Source organism: Anguilla rostrata, chromosome 1, assembly GCF_018555375.3.
Source record: "Anguilla rostrata isolate EN2019 chromosome 1, ASM1855537v3, whole genome shotgun sequence".
NCBI classification, from domain to species: domain Eukaryota; kingdom Metazoa; phylum Chordata; class Actinopteri; order Anguilliformes; family Anguillidae; genus Anguilla; species Anguilla rostrata.
In genome coordinates this window covers 81,538,600-81,564,447 of record NC_057933.1, presented here as the reverse complement: position 1 = coordinate 81,564,447, position 25,848 = coordinate 81,538,600, and the positions used below count along the sequence as shown (strand labels likewise).

The 25,848-nt window shown below is 46.8% G+C and overlaps 1 protein-coding gene across 2 annotated transcripts in view; it reads left to right on the top strand.

Moving 5' to 3' along the window:
- Positions 1-596: 596 nt before the first annotated feature.
- Positions 597-25,848, top strand: part of dyrk1b (dual-specificity tyrosine-(Y)-phosphorylation regulated kinase 1B) — a 58,039-nt gene continuing 32,787 nt past the window's right edge. The window contains exon 1 of one of the 2 annotated variants that reach the window (XM_064305067.1): positions 597-747. The gene's annotated coding sequence lies outside the window, so the exon portion shown is untranslated. Of the gene's footprint in view, positions 748-1,248; positions 2,105-25,848 lie in introns of those variants that run through there. The other variant, XM_064305058.1, reaches the window with a different exon arrangement.

Sequence of the window (25,848 nt, the reverse complement as noted above, 5' to 3'; positions counted from 1 at the left end):
ATAATGGAGAGACAGATCAAATTTGGCAACACCTAGGCACTCTTTCGCGTGGCAGTATCGGTGATGGGATTAGTCTACTCTACGGTATGAAAATATGCATATGCCCTAGAAAGCCAGGCTGTAGTTGGATAGCCACATAGCTAACGTTAGTTAAATTGACAGCTGAATCTACCGTGTAAATGCCATAAGCTGTGTGTTAATACATTTAAGAAGTATGTACCTAGCTATATTTGAACAAGTGCAACAAAAACACTTCTGCGTTAAACCAAAAGTTTGCTACGCCATTTTAAAAAGTGAACGCGCACTGATGCTATCAATGAAAAAGGTCCACAGAAAAAAATGAAAAGCAGAGCAGGGGATATTTCGACGAGCAGCTAAGTATATTTAGCATCGTTAGCTGCATGTATCTTGACGTTATTCTGAACGCACACTTACTATTAATGTGTCAAGATTTAGATTAAGATTAACTATGTGAGAAGCCAGTCACATTTGCCCGCTAATATTTTTACCATGCCTGTTACCTCAACAGCAAAACGTTAAATTACACTTTTTTCCCTTCCCAGTAATAGGTGACCACCGCCATTTTATGTGAGTGAACGAGCAAGACTCACACCAGTTCTCGCGTTAAGGCGCGCGACCGAGGCGGGAAATTCAAACCGGAAAAAACACATAGGACACCTTAAATCTCACTTTTTTTAAAAACAAAAAGATTTACAATTAAATGAAAATAGCCACTCCATGCAAACTGTAAGTTAAAACTACGTTTTTTGTATTTTACTTGGAGTATATTACTGACGGTGCTGCTAAATCATGTTGAGCTAGCTAACCCTGTACGGGCTGTAGGAACAATTAAGATAGCTAGCTAGGTCTAGTTAATATAAGAATGTTTCTGTAACATAGCAAGCTAAATAGTTTGCCTTGCGGACAACATTGACATTTGATGCAACGGATAGGTAGTTGGTTAATTTTTCAAGCGTCCCCCGCAACGCATTTCTAATTATATTAGCTTGTACCGTACTCGCTGTTGTGCTACGTAGTTACCCAAATAGTGTAGCCTGTTAGCAAGACATCTAACTAGCTTGCAGCTAACCAGCTACGTTAGCTGGCAAACACCATAACCCGTTTAACATTAACTGAGTTGACTGGCCAGCGCGTACATGAGCATTTTTGCGATTGCTGGCACGCAGCATGTGTACCACACACATTGATGTTTTATTGTCCGCACTTGTTTTAACTAAACTAGTGTTAAACGACTGGTGGCCGTTGCCAGCCACCGGTTTGTTTTGGCCGCCATTTTGTGGGGGGAAACTTCTCTAAACGCAGCGCAAGCGAGCGGGAGCGCGCCTGGGTTTGGGAGCGCGCAAGCCGGGCAGACCCTCTCTTACTCGAGCAAAAACTAGCCTTGGTGTGAACGAGATTATCGGGCAGAGAGGGGGGGTTCCCTAGCGATTGCACATCGCTAGCTTTAGCGGTGCGATAGAAATACCCCAATTTTTATTTTATTCGTTTTTTTATTTGTAAAAAGAACTCCTCTCTTCCCCCATCCACCCCCTTCCTTAACACCAAGCAACACTCTTCGATAACTAGCTAGCTGCCGATAGCTACCCACACGGCGAACTAGCTAGCTAGCCTACACGGTTCCCGGGGAGGGAAAAAGAAAGACAATTCTGAGGAAGGAAGGAATGAAAAAGGAAGAGAAAGGGGAGAAGAAAGTGGGCTTTGCTACATTGAACCACCCTTAAGCGAACCCACCCGGTAACTTAGAATCTGTACTATACTAGCTAGCCAGCTAACCAGTGCACTGCGCCGGGTTGAGAACGCCGAAATCCAAAACTGCCCGTGCGTTCAGCTACTGCGCTTGGGAGACAAACGTTACCGCTTTACAAGAGAGGGATACAGAGGAGCGGACCAACGATTTTGTAAAATATAGATCTGCATTTTTGAGAAGGGGATCGCACCCATCAGAGGAGTGGAGGTTGGGGGAGGGGGTTTGGTTTACCGGTTTCTGAATCTGCCCGGTACTTAGTGGTGGAGGTTAGGACGGAGGGAGAGGGAATACTGATAATGGCTGCTTCGGGAAGCTTGAAGCGAGCCGCCGCCTGAGGTAAGATCACATTGGCATGCTTATTTTGATATTTCAAATTGATAATGATATCAGTATAAACGCAGTGTGTGTGTGCCGTCGTTTGTCGTTGATTCATCTATGTGAATACATGTTTCTGTCATTATCTTAACGTAACTGTGTCAGCGTCTTCCATTACCTCTTCTCCAAGCAACAAGACGCCGTTCTGTATCTGAAGGTGCTTGATTCGCAGGCCGTTCAGTGCCGGGGAATGGGGAGGGGAGGGAAAGGATATGAGAGAGACAATTCGGCACTGTCACTTCAGTCAAGCCGGTGTCGATAAATTTACACCGTGTCCATGCCATTGTCCTTCTGTTCAATTGTATCCAAGCAGTATCTAATTGCTGTCTAGCTGGTAATGAGCAGCTACAGCACTGAAGTGTGTTAATCGCGATGGTAGCTGTGATTTGCTGTGATGGATATCTGCATTTTGAAATGCGGCGTCCTACACCGACTTATTAGCTAGCTAGTTAGCCAGTTAGCAACAGTAACTAGCTATCTCGACAGCATTCTACCGAGCCAGGTAGCTAGCTACCATTAGCCAGCTAATGTAGGACTTCAGCATAACTGCGTTCGCTTGCTATCAACGTATAAGCAGGCTAGCTGGCTTACTAGCAATCATATTTGCAGATGCATGGTAAAAGAAAATGTAAATAAGTTCAATCACCTAGACAGCCACTAGATAAGGTGTTAAGGGAGACCAGGGATACATCGGATATGTCTAGCTAGCTACCTGTAGTGGGCTGTTTCATCTTCGAAATATGCATATGTGTGTTCTAAGTAATAACGTTACTTTCCGTGCACTTTACTGGAGTGAATATAGCGGTCTGTCTCCTATGCAGTTTAAAATCAGCTCGTCCATTATGGCTTAATCAAATCTCTTTCGTACATTTCTGGAAATTTTATTTAGGTACGCTTTAAGTAGATAATGTGCGTGCTTTATAAGGGGTACCTAAAAGCCAGTGCAATATTTAAGCAGTGGTTCTGAAAAGGGCAAGGGTATTGCGTTTGGTGTTTCAGTTGTGCGGTTATGTATTTATTTATTTATTAGGGTAGGTAAAATCACATTTCATTTTGAATTTACATCTGAACGCAAAGTAGCATTTAATCCTACCCTGTAAATGCATTCGTGCACACGCGTGTAATTCTAAGACTAGATGTGCTGATTCTGGCTAGCTTAGTTTCCCTGCGTCGCCAAAAAGGCAGGTTATAGTTCATATCAATTTATTTAGGTAGATGCTTATTCCAACTGTAACCGTGAATCCTTCACTGCATATATGACTACACCTTTCTGCTCCTACGAATCGGTTTTCTGCGATCCACCTCGGACTAGAGGTGGTGCTGAAATAGAACGCCGGTTCAAAATGGACACTTTCCCTTTTTCCCCAGCGTTTTTGGTCACTGTTTCCAGTGCATCGCAGTAAATTGTATTACGGTTTTTAATCGTGACAGTTACGACCATAGGCAATATTCAAATGTCATCCGTTTTCGGTGGGTTATTTTTAGCACTATTTTGCGATCTTCCTTGTTTATTTTTTTCGCTACGACTTGACTAGATTTAATCCATATTAGATTTTCAGGTGAAAGGTTGGTTACAGTTTGACTTTGAGTCACTGAGGAATTTCGTTTGTCTGTGTGGTACCTCAAATGACAATGATCAGAATGCAAAATGCAACATTTTCCCAGTCCACCTTTTAGTACTGAGCTCCACCTTGCCTATTAGGCAGTTGTGTTAACCATAAAAGCAACTAGTATCATGTGAGGAGGCTCACACAATGTATACCAGTTACCCCATTAAATGCATCTCGTAGCCTTGTTTCTGTAACCAAACTTCGGTTCCAAGTTGCCTTTCGGCATGGCAGTTGCATTGGCTGACATGTAGAAGCAAGCTTAATCACCAAATAGTCTTCTTCAGAACCAAGTCATTCTCATTTTTATTTGCCTCTATCTCTCCTCGTCCCGCCTGCATTTATTTGCGAATGATAGAGAAGCTCTGTGAGGTTTCTTTTGGTATCGGTGGCCGGGTGACACGCTGTTGTGAATGGACTGAGTGGCTTCATTGTACGAAACCCTGACACGTCTGTAAAAAAGGAAAACTTTATTTATTTATTTATTTATTTATTTTGCGAATCGGGTTTTTCAAGTGCAGCTTTTTGAGAGTGGTTTGGTCGAAGATCTTTTCCTGGTGCTTTGGCCGGTGTGCGAGATGCTGGGAACGATGAGTCGCTCTTGCGTGTGCCCGGGCTCTTGTGAGCAGGCAGATTTTGGTGTTCGCAAAGGTGCTGGAGCATATGTGGCCAAGTCACTGATCGCTTGTGTTTATGTTAGTGTACGCTTAATGTGTGAATGGTTGTGACTCCCACGTGCACGTGTGTGGTTGTGCGTGCACTGTGCTTTCGTACTGAAGTGCTGTCTGTGAACAGATAGTGTGTGTGTGTGTGTGGAGGGGGGTGGGAGCATTATATAGTCGATCTCATTCAGGAAATCCCTGCCACCCCAGTCAAGTCTGGACCTACACATCCGAGCTCCCTTTCCTGTTCCCCGTTGAACACGTTTGAGCAAGTAGAGCGGTCGCTTGTTTGTCTTTTGCCGAGACCACTGGAGAGGGCTTCCCCATTCGTCTATTGATTTACTCTGAGTTTGATAGCTCAGGGTTGGAAAGGGGAGACACCCACTCGCTCACAAGTTCATAGTCCCTCCGCCAGCTTTTACATGCCGGTGAACTTGATTTACAACGTAACCAGAGTCCTGGCAGTTAAGGAAGCTCTGCTCGCGGAGGCGCTCTCTCTCTAGACTGGATCGAGAGCGAGTGTAGTGGGAGGGAGTTTGCGGAGGAGACCGCTCCGTAGCTCCGGTGTTTTTTACGGACCGGGCGAGTGCTCCCGTTTCATTGCACGTGGAGTCACTCCCAGGCTGCTTGGGCTGCCGGCTCTTGCACACAAACGCGCAGCACCCTCTTTGCCTTTTTGGTTTTAGTGAGTCCCTACGAGGCTCAGACCTGCCCCTCCCCTCTCTGTCAAACACATTACCCTTTCCCTAAAAGTGCATTGATTTGGGTATGGCGCTGAATGAACCCATCCCATGTACGCATCGGTCTCTGATGGGCTGTACGGCTCGATCGCCACCTCGGCGACTTCTCCATGAGCTCTTGTACTCTCTTCTGCAGTGCTCTGGAGAATCCACATCCCTCCCTGTCCCCTCACGTTTTGGAGAGTCCTGTCTTGGGTGGGCTTCACAGACAGTTTCGAATCCACCCAAAAAGAGAAAAGAAAACAAGACTTGAGGGGACAGCCAGTGAAAAGTTTTTCGAAATTTGGCTGACTGAGTTGGCGAAGCTAATTTATGTAGTCAATGAGGTTTTGGACATTTGACCAAACAAGAGGTGAAGGGAATTTGTGCTGTTGCCTGACAGTCATTCATTCAAGCTTCCAAATTCGAGGTAGCTTGCATTCAGATTTCCAGTTCCCACTGCAATGCAGTGTTGGTTTCAACAGTTTTTAGCCATTATCCAATCCCAGTTGGGGACAAGGTCAGAGATTTTTAGTAAGAAGTCCTGTAAGGGGGACTGTGGTTGTACTCGAAGCTTGACCCCTGAGCTACTCAAAGTGCATAGTTCCTGTACAAACAGTGCAGCAGCTGCATAGAAGGATGAGCTGTTGGGAAAAGTAACCATGTTAAGTGCCTTCATAAGGCAGATATAAATGTCATTGTTAATCTGTGACAACTACTGACAAAACAGGCAACAGTTCAACAACTTGTCTTTGTATTGGCTTTTTCATTTTTGGTTTGATCCTTTTAGTTTTGATCCTTACATGAAGGTTTAAAGAAGTCTTAGACCAGTTGGACTTTTAGACTGGGTATTATTAGCTTAGCATTTTACTATTGTTAAACAGAGTACTAACTCGTAAACAGAGTAAGCTCCTTGACAATTGAGGCTAGCTTTTGGACCAAAAGTCTTACATGACAAATCATTTTTTATCCATAAACTTGATAAACTCTCTTAAACATTCGGTCCTTACCTGTTTATCTCTGGTGGCCTTGTCAGAAACAGTGCTCTGTGAAACCTGATGAAATGGGAAGGTTTATTTTGTGTGTTCTTATATTCAGCCCACCCCTGCACCCCCCCACCCCCACTGCTTCTTTGACTTGTATTTCTAATCATGTCTGGGTGTGACCTTGATGATATTGCTTGGACATCTCACTGCTGTGTTCATCAAAATACCTGTCTCCACTTCTGTTTCCCAAATATAGTGAAGCGTGGGAATTTGATAGGGGACGATTGATTAGCTTGATTGATTTGATGAAATCTGCAGGGAAAGCCCATCGCTCTGTGAAATGCTTAAGCTTCTTTGTAAGGGCCATATCCAGCATTTTGCCACTCAGTTATGTGTGTTTAATTTAGCAGTTGATAAGTAATACAACATATTACTTGATTAAATCATGTTTTTGGTTGACCATTTCAGCTATGAATGTTCTGGTAAATTAAAAAAAAATGACCATTAATATAACTGTATGACCTGGGTGGTGTTTGATCAAGTAGGGTGTCATTTGCTTTTCAGCCTATGCAAAATACCAGCCCTGCGGCATACAATTACTGTATGCAACAAGCAGCTCAGACAGCCATTTTAAAGTGTGTATTACACCAAGAAAGGTAACGATACATAAGCACTACAGAGGTCTGTAATGTTGAGCGCTGGCTAGAATAAATTTGATTGCATCTGTGGAAGGAACTGCGTCCAGTGGTTGAAATGTGATGGCATGAAATGTGATTTTTGTGTGCGTGTGCTTATGAGTGCATCTAATGGGGAAGTCTCCATTTCCAGTCGGGAAACTGAAAGACATCCACTGTCCCACAGTTCCAACTGAGCTCTGCTGTTGCCAGGGGCAACCAGACAAGCTGCGAGGGATGGATGACCTCCCTCTCTTCTCCTCCTCCTCATCCTCCTTACATTTTGCCAGATAAGTGGAGCCAAGGCAGACGTCAGGTTTCACTGAAATCCTTCTCTTCCAACTGCAAAGTGGAACTTTGAACAATCGTCTTGGCTCCAGTCTTTACCCAGATCGTTAGACCAGTGAGGCAGCTGTGCTGTAAAGCACTGATGGATGTAGTAAAACCACCCAAACAGCTTCAGATTAACATGGATGCTTGAACTTTTCAGATCAAGTCAGTTTCACAAACCCCAGTTTGCCATTGCATAAGAAAGTGTACACAGTGAACGAGTTGCTCTTAAATATGACGGCAGCTTTTGTGAATCAGGTCGTTTTATGTCATGAAAGGGATTAAAGTTGTCGCGTAACAAGTATCCCTTCCTGAGAACATCTGTCAAAATGGCAGCGATCACAGGACCCCTATTGCTGTTGAATTGTTTGGCCAGGGACCTGCTTCTTTGTTCTTTGGTGTCTCTGCGGTCCACTTGAATGCCCGGGACAGGAAGTCATTGAGGCCTATATGTTGTGCTGCTCGGAGAAGTTACCCAGCTAAAGCTCGGTGGCAGTTTTTATGAAGATTGTGATTGGCCAACTTGATTTCCTAGTTCGCTAAATTGTTTCACGCGCTCGTCTTATCGATACAACACTTTTACTGGTTGATGTTGCGTGCCATGCATATGGTGGGTGTTTCTTTTCTTGATTCACGTCTGATCCCTCTCTGAAGAGAGCTGAAAATGACCTTATGGTTTCGGCTGGGTGGAGGTGAATGCTGTTTTAACAGCAGTGTGGCAGCCTTCAGTGAAGTATTGTGTGTTTTACCCATCACTGTCCCCATTTCTCTTCACACACCCACCATTCAGCTGCCCTCCTCTCGTGTTGAGGGGGAGAGCAGTCAGTGACACAGGGAAGGGCACCGACTCCACTGACATTGGCTCTCATGAAGGCTTCCGTGACATTGATGGTTGTTGCAGAGGTCAGCACCCTTAGGAAGCTAGGTGGCTGACTCCTGTCAACAGCTTTTGGGGGCCCCAGGACTGGCTCAGACCTCAGTGATCTCTGTTTTGCTGCGGTTGGGTTTGCTAGTGCTCAGTCTGCAAGATCATTGTCTCTCTTTGTCCCTGATTCTTAGAGTTGTGAAGTTTTAAGTGACATGTACTCATGTAGTCCCAAGCCAAACCCACTGTGCAAAGCTTTGATTCTGTAGGCCCACAGTCTACCCCCTGGAGTAGATTTGAGCCACAAAATGGTGGAAGACGTGGAAAGTGGAGCCCTGTGGTCAGAAAAACCAGCAGAGAAAAGACTGAAGTGTGCCAAGTCAATATTTGCAGGCGAAGAAGTGGCGACTGAATTATCCTGCAAAGTAAGGACATAAACGAGTGGAGAAGCCTACAAAGTAGAGACTGAGAGTGGAAATGCTGTATAGTGAAGACTTGGAGGTAGAAAAGCCTGCAAAGTGAGGACTTTCAGGTAAAAAGGTCTGGATCAACCTGCTCTGCTTTGGGATGGGAGTGTCATTCCCCCGCTCTACAGTCCTCAGACTTGCTTCAGTCATGCGGACTCTGTTGCCTCTACTTTCTTCCCTTCCTGTGTTTGAGGTTGTCCCCTTTAATGCAGTTTTCTCAGTGCCGCTCATAAATTGGTAATGAAAGGCACATTCTGCGGCGGGGAGAGGGGCAAGTGCTGCCCTAATTCAGGAAGCTGTCCTCAACACTGGCTCCTGACCTGGGCTCGCAGAACAGGGCAGTTAACGGCAGCTTTTATCACAGGTGATCATCTAGACACTCGCCCTTCCGCCTTGCCCATAACTTAGAGTTAATGGCAAGTTTACTTCTTTTTAACATCCAGACCCGTGTGTGTGTGTGTTGTGCCTGTCTCGAGTCTAATTTTTTTTTACTGAGTGTGTGTGTTCTGGCATATTTCACATCCACCTGTTGCTCGTTAGCCCGTGCCAGCTATATGTATTTGCTTTTTTGAAGAGGGGTGTTCTTATGGCATCAAAAGCTGTTGAAGGTTGGGTTGAGTAAATTCATGTGCCACGCTCCTGAATCCTGAACAGCAGCAACATTCTGGACTCAGGGTGGATTCGCAGTGTAGATTCTCAGGGATCTTGTGTGCTGGTCTCAGGGTGGATTCTTAGGGATCCTGTGTGCTGGTCTCAGGGTGGATTCTCAGGGATCCTGTGTGCTGGTCTCAGGGTGGATTCTTAGGGATCCTGTGTGCTGGTCTCAGGGTGGATTCTTAGGGATCCTGTGTGCTGGTCTCAGGGTGGATTCTTAGGGATCCTGTGTGCTGGTCTCAGGGTGGATTCTTAGGGATCCTGTGTGCTGGTCTCGGTGGATTCTTAGGGATCCTGTGTGCTGGTCTCAGGGTGGATTCTTAGGGATCCTGTGTGCTGGTCTCGGTGGATTCTTAGGGATCCTGTGTGCTGGTCTCACTGTGTGCCTGCTTATGAGCATGCATGCATGAGTCTGAGCGAGGGTGTTTTTTTTTTTTGTTTTTTTTTTTACATTTTAAATAAAGGTGTTGCAGTATGACCTTAGAAGAGAAGAGTCTCCTGCTTGTGCATGCAGCTCGGAATGTCCAGTCAGTGATTAGTCTGCTATCTGTGGTGGTGAGCAGTGAGGTGAAGCTGTGCTGAAGTTCTGCTGCTAGGTTCTGTCACCAAGGATACTGGACGTGCCTTGCTGTCCAGCTCATGCAGCTCACTAGGTGTTCATATGGCCTTTGAGAGTGTGGACCCCTGATGCTCAAGGTGACCTGGCATCAGTGCTGCGGGATGTGGGACTCCTGTCAGTGTTTGAGGCATGGCTCCTGGTGTCTGTGCTGCAGACCTCCTGGTGTCAGTGCTGTAGAATGGCTTTTGATATCAGTTTTATGGCAGGCTTCCTGGTGTCAGTGCTGCAGAGCTCCTGGTGTCAGTGCTGCGGACCTCCTGGTATCAATGCTGCGGAGCTCCTGGTGTCGGTGCTGCAGAGCTCCTGGTGTCAGTACTGTAGAATGGCTTTTGATATCAGTTATGTGTCAGTGCTGCAGAGCTCCTGGTGTCGGCGCTGCGAGCTCTTGGTGTCGGCGCTGCGGACCTCCTGGTGTCAGTGCTGCAGACCTCCTGGTGTCAGTGCTGCAGAGCTCCTGGTGTCGGTGCTGCGGAGCTCCTGGTGTCGGTGCTGCCGAGCTCCTGGTGTCAGTGCTGCGGAGCTCCTGAGTGACAGTGCTGCGGACCTCCTGGTGTCAGTGCTTCAGAGCTCTTGGTGTCGGTGCTGCAGAGCTCCTGGTGTCAGTGCTGTAGAATGGCTTTTGATATCAGTTATGTGTCAGTGCTGCAGAGCTCCTGGTGTCAGTGCTATGGAGCTCCTGGTGTCGGTGCTGCAGAGCTCCTGAGTGACAGTGCTGCCGAGCTCCTGGTGTTGGTGCTGTATAATAGCCCCTGATATCAGGTCTGTGTGTCAGTGCTGAGGAGGACCTCCTGTTGTCATTCCGGTGCTCTGTGTTGTGTCTGTGCTGTGGTGGAGTATATCATGGTGCTGCCGAGCTCTTGGTGTCATTGTTGCTGAGGTGATGCATCTCTTACTGCAGGTGATGTGACGGGTTAGTGGAATTCACACTCGCTGCTGTGTGGCTCTGTTTCCGTGCCACGGTGGATTGGTCAGTGCTATCGAGTTTGCAGGGTCAGTGCTGTTGTGGTTCTGTTTGTGCTGTAGAGTTTGCAGGGTCAGTGCTGTTGTGGTTCTGTCCGTGCTGTAGAGTTTGCAGGGTCAGTGCTGTTGTGGTTCTGTTTGTGCTGTAGAGTTTGCAGGGTCAGTGCTGTTGTGGTTCTGTCCGTGCTGTAGAGTTTGCAGGGTCAGTGCTGTGGTGGTTCTGTCCGTGCTGTAGAATTTGCAGGGTCAGTGCTGTGGTGGTTCTGTCCATGCTGTAGAGTTTGCAGGGTCAGTGCTGTGGTGGTTCTGTCCGTGCTGTAGAGTTTGCAGGGTCAGTGCTGTGGTGGTTCTGTCCGTGCTGTAGAATTTGCAGGGTCAGTGCTGTGGTGGTTCTGTTCGTGCTGTAGAGTTGCAGGGTCAGTGCTGTGGTGCTTTTGCAGAATTCCGACAGTGAGTGTAACTGGGCTCCCAGTGTCAGTACCCTGAGCTGTGTGCGCGCGGATAGGACACTCCCACCTTCCTCCGGTCTCCGCAGTCCCTCCCAGCTGAGAGACAGCCTGTGACTGAGAGCATCAGAGCTGATCTGTGTGCTGCTGTAATATTATGTAATTGCTGTAGCCCTGTGCGCAGGCATATTGCTGTGCTTTGTATGCCGGGTGGTGCTGTACTTGAGCCAGTGCAGTGCCCTGCATGCATTATCCAGCGGCTGAATTCTGCATGTTCGGCTTTGCAAAGCGGGTGTCCTCCTAGTGCATTCATACGAGAGTGAGCGCTGCACACTGGACCTCCACAAACGGCCTGCCTGTGCCTCTGCTGTAAACGGCTGCTTTTTCTGCCATGTGCTGAGCGTGTGGGCTGGAGCACTGTTCTAGAGTCAGTCACTGTGAGCTCATGTGCTGAGCATGTGGGCTGGAGCACTGTTCTAGAGTCAGTCACTGTGAGCTCATGTGCTGAGCATGTGGGCTGGAGCACTGTTCTAAAGTCAGTCACTGAGCTCATGTGCTGAGCATGTTGTCCTTAGGGCTGTTCTAGAGTCAGTCACTGTGAGCTCATGTGCTGAGCATGTACTCTAGCACTGTTCTAGAGTCAGTCACTGTGAGCTCGTGCTGAGCATGTGGGCTGGAGCACTGTTCTAGAGTCAGTCACTGAGCTCATGTGCTGAGCATGTTGTCCTTAGGGCTGTTCTAGAGTCAGTCACTGTGAGCTCATGTGCTGAGCATGTACTCTAGCACTGTTCTAGAGTCAGTCACTGTGAGCTCGTGCTGAGCATGTGGGCTGGAGCACTGTAGTCTCATGAGTCAGTCTGGCATGTGGCTGCATGTTGGCTGTGAGCGTCGTGTGGTCTTTAGGGCTGTTCTGGAGCCTGTCCCTTGTGTGACGTGCAGGGAGAGCTTGTCCCTGTCGCTGATGTGAGCTGAGGAGTAGGGGCTGCTCTGTGCTGTGTGTTCCAGTGCAGCTGAGCTGAGTGGGATGCCGCTGCACTGATCAGCATGTGTGCAGCCCTTGGCAGTCACATGCACCACAGTCTGCATTAGAGCCCACAGTACAGAAGCGTAGGGGCGCGGGGTACTGTGGAGAATGTCTGCTCTGTGTGTGTGTGTGCGTGTGCAAGTGTAGTGTGCTGCCATTGTGTCATGGCTGCGTGCGTATCCATGTTTCAGTCAGAGCTGGGCGCTTGGATGCATGCGTGTGTGTTTTTTTTGTACTTGTGTTTGTGTGTGCATGCGCACACATGTTTGTTTGTCACTGCTGGGTGCTTGTGTGTGTATATGAACACTTGTGAATATGTGTGTGCGTGTGGGTGTGTGTGCACGTGTGCATTTGTGTGTGTGTGTGTGTGTGGGCGTGTGGTACGTGTGTGTGTGCATGTGTACGCATGCATGCGTGTATGTGCATGTGGTGTCTGCATGTGTGTGGTGCTTATGTGTGTGTGTGTATGTGTGCATGTGGTATGTTCGTGCGTGCATGCTGGTTTGTGTGTGTGTGCATGTGGTGGGTGTGCGTGTGTGTGTGCATGTGGTATGCTTATGTGTGCACGTGCATGTGATGTGTGTGTGCATGTGGTGCACGTATGTGTGTGTGCGTGCATGCGGTGTGTGTGTTTGCATGTGCGTGTATATGTGTGTGTGCGTGCATGTGGTGTGTTTCTGCATGTGCGTGTACAGCGGGTGGCTGCTCTCCGTGGTGCTGCCTCCTCCCCCCCCCCTCGTCAGCCCTGCCCGCTGACCTGCTTAACACAGCGCTGAGAGAGGGAGGGAGACAGAGAGAAGGGAGAGAGAGGAGATGGAGAGAAGTATAGAGAGAAGAAAGACAAGGTACAGGGTAGACAAGTAAAAAAAGAGAGCGATTGGAGAAAGATGAATAAAAAGGAAGAGACATGATAAAATGGGGGGAGGGGGGCAGCTCCAAAAATAGAACTTACTTCATCACTTCAGCAAGCCCCTGATCCAGCCCTGCACTGGATTATTTCCTATGAATGAAATACATGTCTTTATTAATGTATGAATTTTATCCACAACAACGTCTCTAGATTTGCTGCCTCTCTTGGCTTTATTGGTTCAATGAATGACTCACTTCAGGTGTATTAATACAGAACCACAGCAGTGCGTCCATTTCCGATTTCCCCTACAACAGTTGCTTGTGTTTGAGGGTTGATGATGAGTCAGTGATGGGTACAGAATACAGCCCAGGAGTAGTTGCGTCTGTCCGGCTCGCTGATCTTTAATGTGTCATGGAACAGCACTGGGGGGGGGTTTGAGGGCCAGGGCAAGATGTTGATGTAAGTATGAGGTTTCCATGATGTCATCAAGGGGTGACATCATCAAGAACAGGATTGCTGTGTTGGACTTTTTTGTTTGTTTGCGTGTGTGTGTGTGTGCGTGTGTGTGTGTGTACATGCGCGCGCGTGTCTGTCTGGAGTCTCAGGTTATACAGAGTGAAGAGTAAACCCAGCGTGAGCGAGCGGGGCAGCATGGAGCAGCCCACTGAAGTTAGCCGAGCTCTGAATGAGCACCGATTACACAGACCCGCCGGGTCCTCAGCTGTGGCGTCCCTTTGTCTTTACCTGGCAACCGGAGTTTCTGGTGGGTCTGTAGCAGGGCGTCGCTAGTTCAGTCCCGCAGGGCCCAGGTGTTTGCTGGGTTGTGTTCCCGCTGGTTCTGGCTTGGGTTCGTTTACGGCCGCGTGAGCGCGTGCTAGTTTATGTGTTGGCAGTTTGTATTGGTAGCCAGTTCATACACGATGGAACCTTCTTTGCCAATGATGCATACGGAAAGCGTATCATTGAAAAATAAAAAATATCTGAACAAATGAGTGATTGAGCTAGTCCTGTAGCTAAGTGCAGAAGCTTTTTTGGTATATGTCTATGGCTGATGCAAAAGGTGAAGATGAGCATCTTGTCTCAGTGTACCTTTGTGGCAGACCCTGGCCTTGATGACTTGTGGAACTCCCCCCCCCCCCCCCCCTCCCAAAAAATTGCTGTCTCCGCATAGGGGGCTGGTAATCTGAGCAGGGGGACAGCTGGGAGGTGTTTTGTTGCCGGGAGGAGAGGGGGGGTTCCAGTCTTCCGGAGCAGTGACCGGAACTCAGCATGAAGTATGACCACAGCTTCCTCGAATTCCAAAGTGGCGTCATTTTTGGTGTGTCTCTCTCCCTCCCCCTCTCCCCTTTTGGCTTCATCTGAACCTGTTGTAGGGTGTGCCCTCCTGTTCTCAGCCACACTGCCATTGGCTCACCGGACTCCTTTACACTCTGGACTCCAAAAGGGCCCTTGTGATTTGTTGGCCACTTGGAGCGTTCAGTTTTATATATCAAGATGTGAAAGTGTGTTATTGATGTTTCACTTCTTTAATTTGCATTTGAATTTGCTCTGCTCCCTCGACATTCACCCCTACTTCGTGCTCACGTTTCCATTGAAAGACTTTGTCAAGGTTATCCACAGGAAGTGTATGTGGGGAAGCCTTTCAGTGTGACACCTTTTTGCCCACGGGTTTCAAATGGGATTACAGATGAGAGCTGCTCTGAGGCAGTGTGTGCATGCATGTGCGCGAGTGTGTGTGGGTGTGTGCGTGCCCTGTGATGACAGGTGCTCATACGTGCTGTCCTCAGTGTGTTGTGTGCTCTGTGCTAACTTATTCAATGCAAATGAAGACTGTTTCCTCGTACAGGAGCACAGCATCGGGCCTGTTGGAAGACCTCCAGTATGTTTAGAGTTCAGAGTGCTGTGGGCGGAGTCCATGCGTGTGCTGTGTCAGTGTGCCAGTGTATTTCGTCAGTAGATTGTAGTGAGTTTACTGTGCTACCTGTGCATCATTGTGTGCTCAGTGTGCTCTCCAGGCATTTGTGTGTTCAGTGTGCTGTGCCAGTAAACCCAGTGTGCAGTATGCTGTTTGTGTGCAGTTGTGAGTGTCAGTAGATTGTTGTGAGTTTACTGTGCTGCCTGTGGAACATTGTGTGTTCAGTGTGCTCTCCAGGCATTTTGTATGTTCAGTGTGCTGTGCCAGTAAACCCAGTGTGCTCTGTCTGTCTCTGTCTGTCTGTCTGCAGGAAAAAATGCTTTTTGACAAATTTGCTCTCTCTTCACAGGAAGCAGAACCTGTGAAGTGGCCAATGGGCTGTAAGCTTACTAAATATTGCTAGTGTGTAGTGTGCTTAACTAAGGGGGGTTGGAGGGGGGGGCAGGATCTCTTCTCCTTATAGGGTTATAATGGACCTCTGTGTGGGTGAGTGTGTGGGTGTGTGTGGAAGCAGAACTGCTCTCCAACAAAGCTGCAGCCGTTGTGGTTCAGAGTAAGTATGTTGTAGTCATGGCATCCACAGTGTGTTGCATGTAGCCTCTGGTTCTGGTCTTGCTGTGGTCTGGTTCCTCTGTCTCTGGCCTGGTTCTGGCCGTGCTGTGGCCTTCCTCTGGCCTGGTTCTGGCCTTGCTGTGGCCTTGTCCTGGCCTCGCTCTGACCTGATTATGGCCCATGCTCTGGCCTGGTTCCTGCCTTGCTGTGGCCTTGCTCTGGCCTGGTTCTGGTCTTGCTCTGGCCTGGTTCTGGCCTTGCTCTGGCCTGGTTTTGGCCTTGCTCTGGCCTGGTACTGGACTTGCTCTGGCTTGGTTCTGGCCTTGCTGTGGCCTCGCTCTGGCCTGGTTCTGGCCTTGCTCTGGCTTGGTTATGGCCTTGCTCTGGCCTGGTTATGGCCTTGCTTTGGCCTTGTCCTGGCCTCGCTCTGGCCTGGTTATGGCCTTGCTGTGGCCTTGTCCTGGCCTGGTTCTGGTCTGTCTCCAGTCAGGTTTTGGGCCGGCTGTGCCCTGGTGCTGACCTTGCTCTACCTCATCCACTCTGTGCCCGGGGCTCCATAGTGGAAGCGCAGTTGAACCGCGGTGTGGCTCCAGGACATGTTGACCCCGTGCAGCAGTCACTCGTGAGTCACAGAGACAGTGGCTTGGTGTCTTTGCACAGTGGAGGCTCTGCAGATGGCCGTGGCTCTGCTCCCATGTGAGTCTTGAGCGGTCGTGGATCTGTGTGCACTGGGAGGTTTTTCAGCAACTATACACAGACAAATTGTCCCACACTTGGACCATATAGTCTTCAGCAAACGCTGGCCTTACAGTATGGTGAAATTATTTGAATGACACAGCATATAGAGATTCACAATGATACTTCTCAAAGGATCTATTGGGTGTTAGTAAGCCAAATGAAAACATACAAGACGGCAGATCTCCAGAAACGGGGTAGGGCAGCCCTGGTACAGGAGCTGTATTGTTGAGTGTGTAGGAGCTGTATCGGGGACAGTAGTGTTGAGTGTATAGAAGCTGTATCAGGGACAGTAGCGTTGAGTGTATAGGAGCTGTATCGGGGACAGTAGTGTTGAGTGTATAGGAGCTGTATCTGGGACAGTAGTGTTGAGTGTATAGGAGCTGTATCGGGGACAGTAGTGTTGAGTGTATAGGAGCTGTATCGGGGACAGTAGTGTTGAGTGTATAGGAGCTGTATCGGGGACAGTAGTGTTGAGTGTATAGGAGCTGTATCGGGGACAGTAGTGTTGAGTGTATAGGAGCTGTATCGGGGACAGTAGTGTTGAGTGTATAGGAGCTGTATCGGGGATAGTAGTGTTGAGTGTGTAGGAGCTGTATCGGGGATAGTAGTGTTGAGTGTGTAGGAGCTGTATCGGGGACAGTAGTGTTGAGTGTATAGGAGCTGTATCGGGGACAGTGGTGGGTCAGTGTTTCTTTCTCACAGGGAGCTGAAAGTGGGTCAGCGCAGGGGAAGAGCAGAGGCTGGGCAGCAGCAGCCTAGCAGCAACACACACACGGACACACAAACGCACACATGGACACACGCACACACACAGACACACACAAACACAGACGTGCACACGGAAAAACATTATACATGCACACACTCACACACAGAGATGTCACGGACATGAAATTCACACTGACATACGCATACAGTGGTGTCGTACACATGTTCAAAGAGAAACATGCACGCATGGGGGATATTGAATGTACAGGTACAAAGATATCATACACACCCTCCCACTCAGAGAGAGAGAGAGTGAGGGAGGGAGAGAGAGAGACACACACACACACACACACATGTGGAGGGCCATGCGTCTATACACACTTGTGTGGGTACATGTACATGTTAGTATCAGATTTCGGTAAGTCTCCACTGGGCTTGCAGCCCTGATCCCCTTCAGGATGGTGTGGGTGGAAGTTGTGTGTCCCAGGACATTCTGGTGTTTGTGGCAACACTGCTTGCTCTTGCTTCTGCATCTTTAGGATGCCCAGGCCTCAAATCCCACCACTATGAATGCGCCCCACAGCCTTGTCACTGGATTTGGATGTAAAGTGTCAGCCAAATGCACTTGTCATTAGCCAGTCTGAATGTCTGTGTGTGTCTGCCATGCCTGAGTACACACACCTGTGCACTACCTGCACTCAAAACAGTGAAGGCTGCCTGTCACTGTGTCTGTGTGTGCGTGTGTGTGTGTTTGCCACATGTGCATCTGTATAAAATGGTGTGCGAGTGCATTTCTGGGAGCAGGAGACGAGCTTCTGTGTGTCAACTGACGGCCAAAGTGGCAATGCCGGCGTGCCTGTACATACCCCTTGCCAGACTCCATGCCAGCCCTAAGCTGGCACAGTGAGAATTAAATAGCCAGAGCTTCTAGAGATTATGGCCAGCTTAACAGAAGATTAATCACATTGTATGCACAGTATAGGAGGAATGGGAGGAGAGCGGCTTCAGAAGGACGGGGATGCTTGGCTTTTCTGGAGAGCAGCAGATACAGAGGAGAAGGCTCTTTTAAAAGGCTGGGATGCTTCTAAGATGTCGCGTTGCCATGGAAAGGGGCGGTGCTTTTTTTCTCCTGAACCTCGGCTGTGGTGGCTCTGGTGCCCATCCCTGGTTGTTCAGGGCCTACCTGCAGGACTTCCCAGGTAGCCTGCCTTGGCTGCCAGCGTTTCGGTCGGTTGGCAGTGTGGCTGTCCCAAGGTGTGGGACTCACCGGTAGGGTTTAGAGCCAGACTTAAAGCACGTTAAAGGAAAAAAAAATTTTTTTTTAACTTTCCAGGTATTGTCCTGATCACAAATGGAGAGGATCCTGGTTTTTGCCAATCCCACCCCGCCCCACCCCGTTTGGGAGAGACTGAAGTATACGCAAGCAACAAGTGTGTTCTGCCAGTGTGACTGTCCTCACGGTTTGGGATAATTGATCCAATGGCAAGTGTTCCTGAAGGATGTAATTGCAGCCATTAGCGTTTGAAGTGGATATCTCCCTGTCTGTTGCCTTCTCCCTGACACGCCTACTGGATAAAATGCTGTGCATTCTTGTACCGAACATTAATGTGGCAACACTGAAAAGTGACAACAAACAACTTGCCAGGTGTTGTTTTGTGCTAAGCCAAAGATCAGTTGTGAGTTACTCATTTGTATTATGGAACGTTGCTATTTATGTTTGGACTTATTTAGAGCGGTATACTTTTAAACGTTTTGGCAGTACCAACTTCTGTGCTCTTCAGAACTTCTGTCCTTGTTGCTGTGGTGAACTGTCATACCATATTTTCAGCAAATTCCATTTCCGTATGAAAACGGTAATTATTAGACCTGGAATAAAAACTGTGTAGATGTATATGCTTTTATCATTTGTAAGGGTATCTCTCTAGTCAACATGGTAGGAGGAACTTATTCTTCAGCAATTTAATTCAATAAGTGTGATTTTGATCTTGAACTTTTTGTGAATATAAATAATATATAAACGAGACTTAAACTGAACCTTAAGTTAGTAATCCCTAATGGCGTCTCGGAACACAAGTGAAAGCGGGCAGTTTGTTTATTTTATCGTGTGACCTTTCACCTAACCCGCAGGAAGCAAAGTAAAGTTTTGATGCTCTGGTCATGTGACGGCAGTCTATGGTAGCTAGCGCATCCTGGCTGAACGCCACCTGCAGCTGCGCAGGCTCTGTGTGACTGTTGGGGAGGGCACAGGTACACAGTGCCAGCACCACGTTGGCTGCATCTTCTCTCAAGTGAGGCGGTTACCCTAGCGGTGCCATAAGCAGTTGGTATTGATTGTGTTTGTATTTGAGCGGTGCAGCCCACCCCCATAAACCGCCACCCCTGGCGAGGGGGCTGCAGCTGTGGGCAGAGTCATGTCAGTTAACCCCCGCACTCGCCTCCTAATATGTGGGAGCCGGAGTCGATGAGCCGCCGATCAGTACCGAAATGTACCTCGCGTGAAGTGGGGGCCACGCAGAACACCCAAATAAAACCTTGCCGGGGGGGGCCCACGTGCTCCGACCACACGCTCCTCCCCCCGACGGCCTTAACGCCATACTGCACGCGCTCAGTTCTGGGTGATTCGGAAGACCTCCAAATGAAATGCACAAGTTGCGTTGATGCTCCGTGTTGTCAGTGACTTCCTTGGCCTTGTAGCCACAGAGGCAAAGTGCTAAACTGTGTTACGGAGACTGCGTCAGGACAAAACGTTTTTCTTTTGGGCTCGCTTCTCTTCCGGGCACAGCGAGGCCTGTTTGAAATTCAGCGACGTCGTTTCAGATCAAGCTGTGTCACACCCTGCCTTTTGCACTAAAAGCGCAAATTGTGATGGGGATAACTGTATGTTAACCTAATAATGTTATCTGCCGTTATTCAAAATGGTGTTTAGGGCAATTCAGAATTTTTTTCAGTAATTTACTTTGAATTTATGACTTGAACAGTTGGTAGTTTGATTTATATAATTAAAGGGCTGTGTTTCAGGTATGTAATCTATATCTATATCTTAAGGAAGATACTTCACCTGGCATGTCAGTGGGCATTATTTCTGTGAAAGGCAAAAGAAAAGTCTAAATGTGCAATTCAGAAGCCAAAAGGTAGAATGACATTGGCTCTAGTTTCTGTGACCTGATGACTCACTGGGTCTTGGAATAACCCTGTGCATGTGTTTTTCATACTTTACCGGACACTGTTTTAACCCTGCAAAAGGTAGTGTGTGAATTGCTGTAATTGCATTTATTGTACAATTCAGCAAATCTGTGTACATGTAGTGCTAGCCCTCTTCTCCTCAAACAAGTTGCTTTCAGTTTCTGAAAAATAAACTCTTCAACTAAAATAACATTTAGCTCTCACTGGCCAAGGGTGTCTCTCTAATATAGTAAAATAGAATGGCAATATCATTACAAGATTCATAAACTTTACAAGGTGTGTAATTTATGATGTGGTGATGGGTAGGCGCCTGTGTTACTGATGTGTCTACAAGCCTCCTTAGTGCCTGCAAATCTGTGCGCTCTCAGACACTTCTCCACTCTGTAGGTGCTTCTTGCCTTGTTGTCCGTTATCAGCACGAGTTCCAGATCAGCTTAACTGCATCATAGCTGGGCGCAGTAGTTTGCGATTAGTGCTAATCTGGGTCTATGAAAATGCAGCTCTTGCCTGTGCTCTTGCTTATCCAAGCCATTCTTTTCTGTAGTGAACCATTTGGCCACTAGGGGCAGCAGAGACGGGGACCCACCGACACTCGGTATCATCGCGACCTTTGGCCTGTATCACACCCCTGTAATCTACAGCTCTGGCTCATCTCCCTGGAACTGGAGTTACCCCTGTGATGTCATGGACTTCAGTTCCAACTCGGGTCAATACCTACTTTTAACAAACACCAGGTCTGATTCTTCCCTCCTGGGAGATTTTTTTTTTCTTTCCCCCCTGATAAATTCCAGGAGTGAACCTACCTTTTGGCACGGTGTCATACCTGGCCCACTGCCACTGACACTTGTGGGAACATCCCAACAGTAACCCGATCTCATCATAAACTCTTACCGACCCCTTAAGAAAAAAAAATAATAATAACCCTTAATCCCCCCCATTGTGGATCATGCCACAGTATAACACAAGCACAACTGCAAGCATGTTTATCTGACAATGAATGCTGTGTGGCAGACACCGAGTCCAAATTCTGATGAATCTCTGGCACACTCGGCACCGACGCAACAGTGTCCTTCCTCTGCATGCCCGTGTGCGCACTTTTTCAGGTGAAAGGGCATTACTGAGGGGAGGGAGGGATCGGGGATTAACGGTGGGGATTCTCCTGTGTCTCTCTCCACGAAGAGGGCCGTGCACAAGCACACAGACGTGCACGTGCACACGCACGCACGCACGCATCCATGGGCCCTGGCGGGAGATGCACTCATTCCCTCACCAGTAATAGAAATAGCCTGCAGATTTTAGCCCCTTTTCTCTGAACTGTATTTAGGAAGTGACTGTCAACAAGTACAGAGGCAAGGGGGTATGAAGGGTCATTTTGCTGCCTTAGGAGTTATGACTCATTGATCATTTAAAAAAACAAACCTCTTGGATTTGTTGGATCATGAAGGAAAACCAGAATCACCCATTTGAGTGTTGAAGCGCTCTCCCAGTTATGGGGCTGCACACCCTTTGTGTCCTTACAAGCTCCCTAGTTTAGAGATACACATGGCAAACAGACTGTTGACCACCGCTTACAATGTAAAAGCATTGTGTAGCAGTATAGCAAATGCCACCAAATTGTACTAGTACCATATGAAATGGGTTGTGAAAAGTTCTGAAAAAATGCTTGCAAAATATCATCTGTTGTTGATTTTATTTATTTTTAGCTGAAACGTGTTTTTCCTCTACATGTGTCTATTCATGGTTGCTTAATATGTTTTGCTGTGCTAATTGAGTGGCCCTGGTAACAGGCAGGCTGGAGGTCTTTTCTAAACCTGTCCTTGCTGGGACCTGCCCTGGTCCTATTTATGGGTGAAACTTCAAACTCCAGTTGTGTTCAACTTGAGTCTGTGAATGCACTTGGGTTTCTTGGCAGAACTCGCCGAGAGCAGTAGCAACATTGGGCCATTTTTGTCACATGTAACTTCAAACTTAGGAGGCATACAATATGGCCAGCTGGGAAATGCACCCGAAAGCTTATTTGGTTGGTTGATGTGTTTGCGAAGCATGATCTGCATCATTGCTGCTGTGTTAGGAGGCACTAAGGACATTTCCCACCATTTCCTACTATTTGTACACTCAGTGCTTGGTTTATTTCCCCCTGTTGAGGGGAAGTAAGGCCAATACTGTTTTTATTTTTGCCTTGTAATTAAAAGTGATGTTGTGAATTTGTTTCTCAGACAACTTTGTTACCAACATAGTTATATTAAACAATTTAGCAGTGATGTTCATCTTTAAGCCAGGGCAGTGACGGAAGAAACACTGATTTTGTGATTTCAAGACTGCACTTTGAGCTAGCATACAGCTTTTTTTTTTGTTTTTCTTCTTAAATAAAATAAATTTAAAAAAAAAAATTAAAAAAAAATATATATATATAAAACTTGTTGGAGGGTCATGTTTGGTTTTTATGTTGAATAGTAAATGTGGTAAATATTTTCAGAAAGTGCAATTAAGTTTTCTATATATTTGGTAAATATGTTCTAAAAGTCAGCTGTCAACACAGTAACGTTTTTACAAAATTTTGTACCCTCTTGCTGTACTGAGATCAAATAATTATTTTGAACATATAAAGCGTGTTCTTCCCAAGTTCGAAACCACTTTTTGGTGTTTGCCAGTAGTTTACCTACAGCTTAGCATGTTTGTTTTCTCACATTCATTAATAACATTCATCTAAACTGGACGTTTGGGTGGCCAACTGACATGTTTCAAGTCTATTTCAGAAATTTGGTGACCGCCGGGTGAAGCCGCACTGTGTAACCTTATTTAGTTGTCAGGTTTTCCTTGTCGGTACACCGGCGGGTTGCCAATGAATACTTGGCTATGAGAGCTATGATATATATTTGGATTTTCTGCCTGTAGATAAGGTAGTTGAAAATATAGCAGAGCGGCAACACATACACATTTGGTGTATCCTCTCGGAAAGCTTGCAACAGTAGCTAGGATTGTTAGCAGTGACTTTTTTCTTTTAATGAATAACGAAGGGTATTGGGGAGGAATCGTGTTAAAGTATACGTTGTATAAACGTTTTAAACTCCCCCGGCTGTAGGAGAGAACTGAAACACAACCCCAGCAACCTCCCCGCAGTGTAATTGTAATTCGCCGCTGTGTTACCCCTTCGTTCCTCTTGTGCTTGCTGGCTTTTTCAGTGCAGTTCGACTACCGTATCTTCCCTCTGCATCATGTTTACCTAGCAACACGCATCACCCGCTGCCGGCCCTCCCATTGGTCATTTCAAAACGTAGCCAGGACCAATGGCGGGCTTGTTGCCATGGTACAGTGTGTAGTTGCCGGGTGGAATTTTGCTGCAAGGCACGTGAGTCCCGGAATCTTCGCCTTGCGTTTTTAATCTCGGGTGTCTGGGAGCTTTGCAAACGTGATTTATTGGAACCGAGTCACATTCCCTCCCGAGAACCAGCTCACGTACACGTACACATTTATCTGTACATTTATACGTATACAATCTATATCGGTTAATGACAGACTAAGGCAGTGAAAGCTGTCACGTCATGAACAAGTGTTCACTCTGGTTCCGATGGATAGGAACAACTGTAGCTAGCTAGTTTGCTAAGTTCTAAACGAAGTTTTTTATATGTATATATGTTTGCTTCATAACATGGGTTGATATCCCTGTACCCACTTGTTAAGTCACATCTTGCCACTGGATTGAAAGGCTGCGCGTGCGCTTTTGTGGACGAAGGGAGGGGAAAAAATACACCAAGTTGCTAGCCAGTTAACTTCGATGAAGCGGGGGCATATGACCAACATTCTCGGTTATAAATGGGACCTGGGCGGATTGTATGTCATGTTTGAAAACCTTTCACATCCTGTACATCCGTTCACTCGAAAGCAGGGTAAATTTTGGTGTCGAGAATCTTCTGGTCTTATCAGCAGCACGGACTTCTTCCGGAGATGGCAATGACATTTTTCTGGTGATAGCAATAGCATCACAAAATAAGGAAGGCATAAGTATGGAATACAGAATAATACGTTGTATTTTCTGTGTCATTATGTTTTTGGCGATTTAAAGCGTGAATTTACATTAGTATCCGGGTACTCTTTCTATATTTTCCCACATACATGTAAATCCTACAGGGTTGTTTTGGGTGTGTCCGCACCCCCAACGTCCGCCTTCGTCCCTTTATAACCAAACCCTTTGACCCACAATACGCAGTTGGTATACGTTTACCTCAGTTCTGTGTCTTCAATGAGCTGCTTCCCTTGACAAAAGAGAAAGAAGAAAGGGAGGGGGTGGAAGCGCGGTTCAGTATGCACAAAGTAATGCTATTACACAAGTTATGGGCAAATCCGGAGGTGAGAGATACTGTACTGCCCAGACGCACGACTACAGTCGGCAGTGAAGTAAATGGTCGATATTCTTTTTTTTCTTTTCTGAAAACATGCACATAACCTGAATACGGTGAAGGATGAATGACGATATGATGAACCTCTTTTTGTAGCGCCCCCTCATCAAATCTCTCCAGTTGCTATAGTTTACGGGCAGAACAGGGAGAGGAATATACTACATTGAAGGCGTTAGGATCCTCAAATCTCCGAGAACAGCGGTTGCTGTGGCGGTTCCACGTGTGTCACGGAGAATTATTTTCAGACGTTCCAAAAGACTCGCGTGAGATAGTTATAGCATTACTTCACACTCCCGCTTTCCCCCCCTCCCGTGTAGCAGGCCAATCCATGTGTCATCTCACAGGAAACGTACTGCGTACGCGTGTGGGGTTGTTTCCCTACACTGTTTAGAAGTAGTTCGAAGCGAAATGGCAATCAGCGTGTTTTGGAAAGTTACTAATAGCATATAGGTTTTTTTTTTTTTTTTATCCACTTTGGATTTACTTTGGTGAACCCTCCTTCACGGTCCACGGTTTAAAAAGCCACAGTTATGCTACGTTACTATACATTAATGACCCAAAACGAGATTTGTAAACATCTGCCGGGCCTCTTTCTTCTGTTATCTTGGCAGACATGTGCATGACGGGACATCTACAATTGCAATAAATGTATTCTAGTAAAGCCAGTTTTGTATTTTAATTCACCTGAAAACTTTTGTACAGGTGAGTTGGTTGGAAATTTAAATATAATTGAACCGTTTACTGGTGATTTGCATATTAAAACGTATGTTGCCTTGTAAGTGCTTGTATTGGAGACACTTGGTTATAATAAACAAGGCAAACATTTTAAATTGCAGTTCAGGTGAGTTGGTTTCGCAAATAACACTGAATTAGGCTAATTAATATGTAAATACTGTATAAACGTAAAAAATCGTTTGGATCAGATCGTTTTTGTCATGTGAGATGATTTTTATTTAATTTAACTTTGTTCAGCCATCCAGTTGTTTTATCATTTGTGAATACCCTAAGTGTCCTTCCCCCAGCTGTGTTATAAATCACGCATAACAGGAACCTTGTCGCAAATCTCTTTCCACTGTGTAGCCTAAAGACAATGGCCATTGATTTCATGCGTGGGTTGTTGTTATGGAAGTTTGGGCATATTAACTCCACTTTGCTTATCAGCAGGATGCTTGGATATCATCAGTATCGGGTTGTGTGCACATTTGGGATTTGTGAACAAATGACAAGAAGTGACCTTTGGCCTCATCTTAAGGGGCTCCTTTAGTGCGCACACAAACATACATTAATTGGATATTATGCTCCTATCGTGCATTTCATTCATATTGAGTTTGAATTGTATCTTTAAGTTT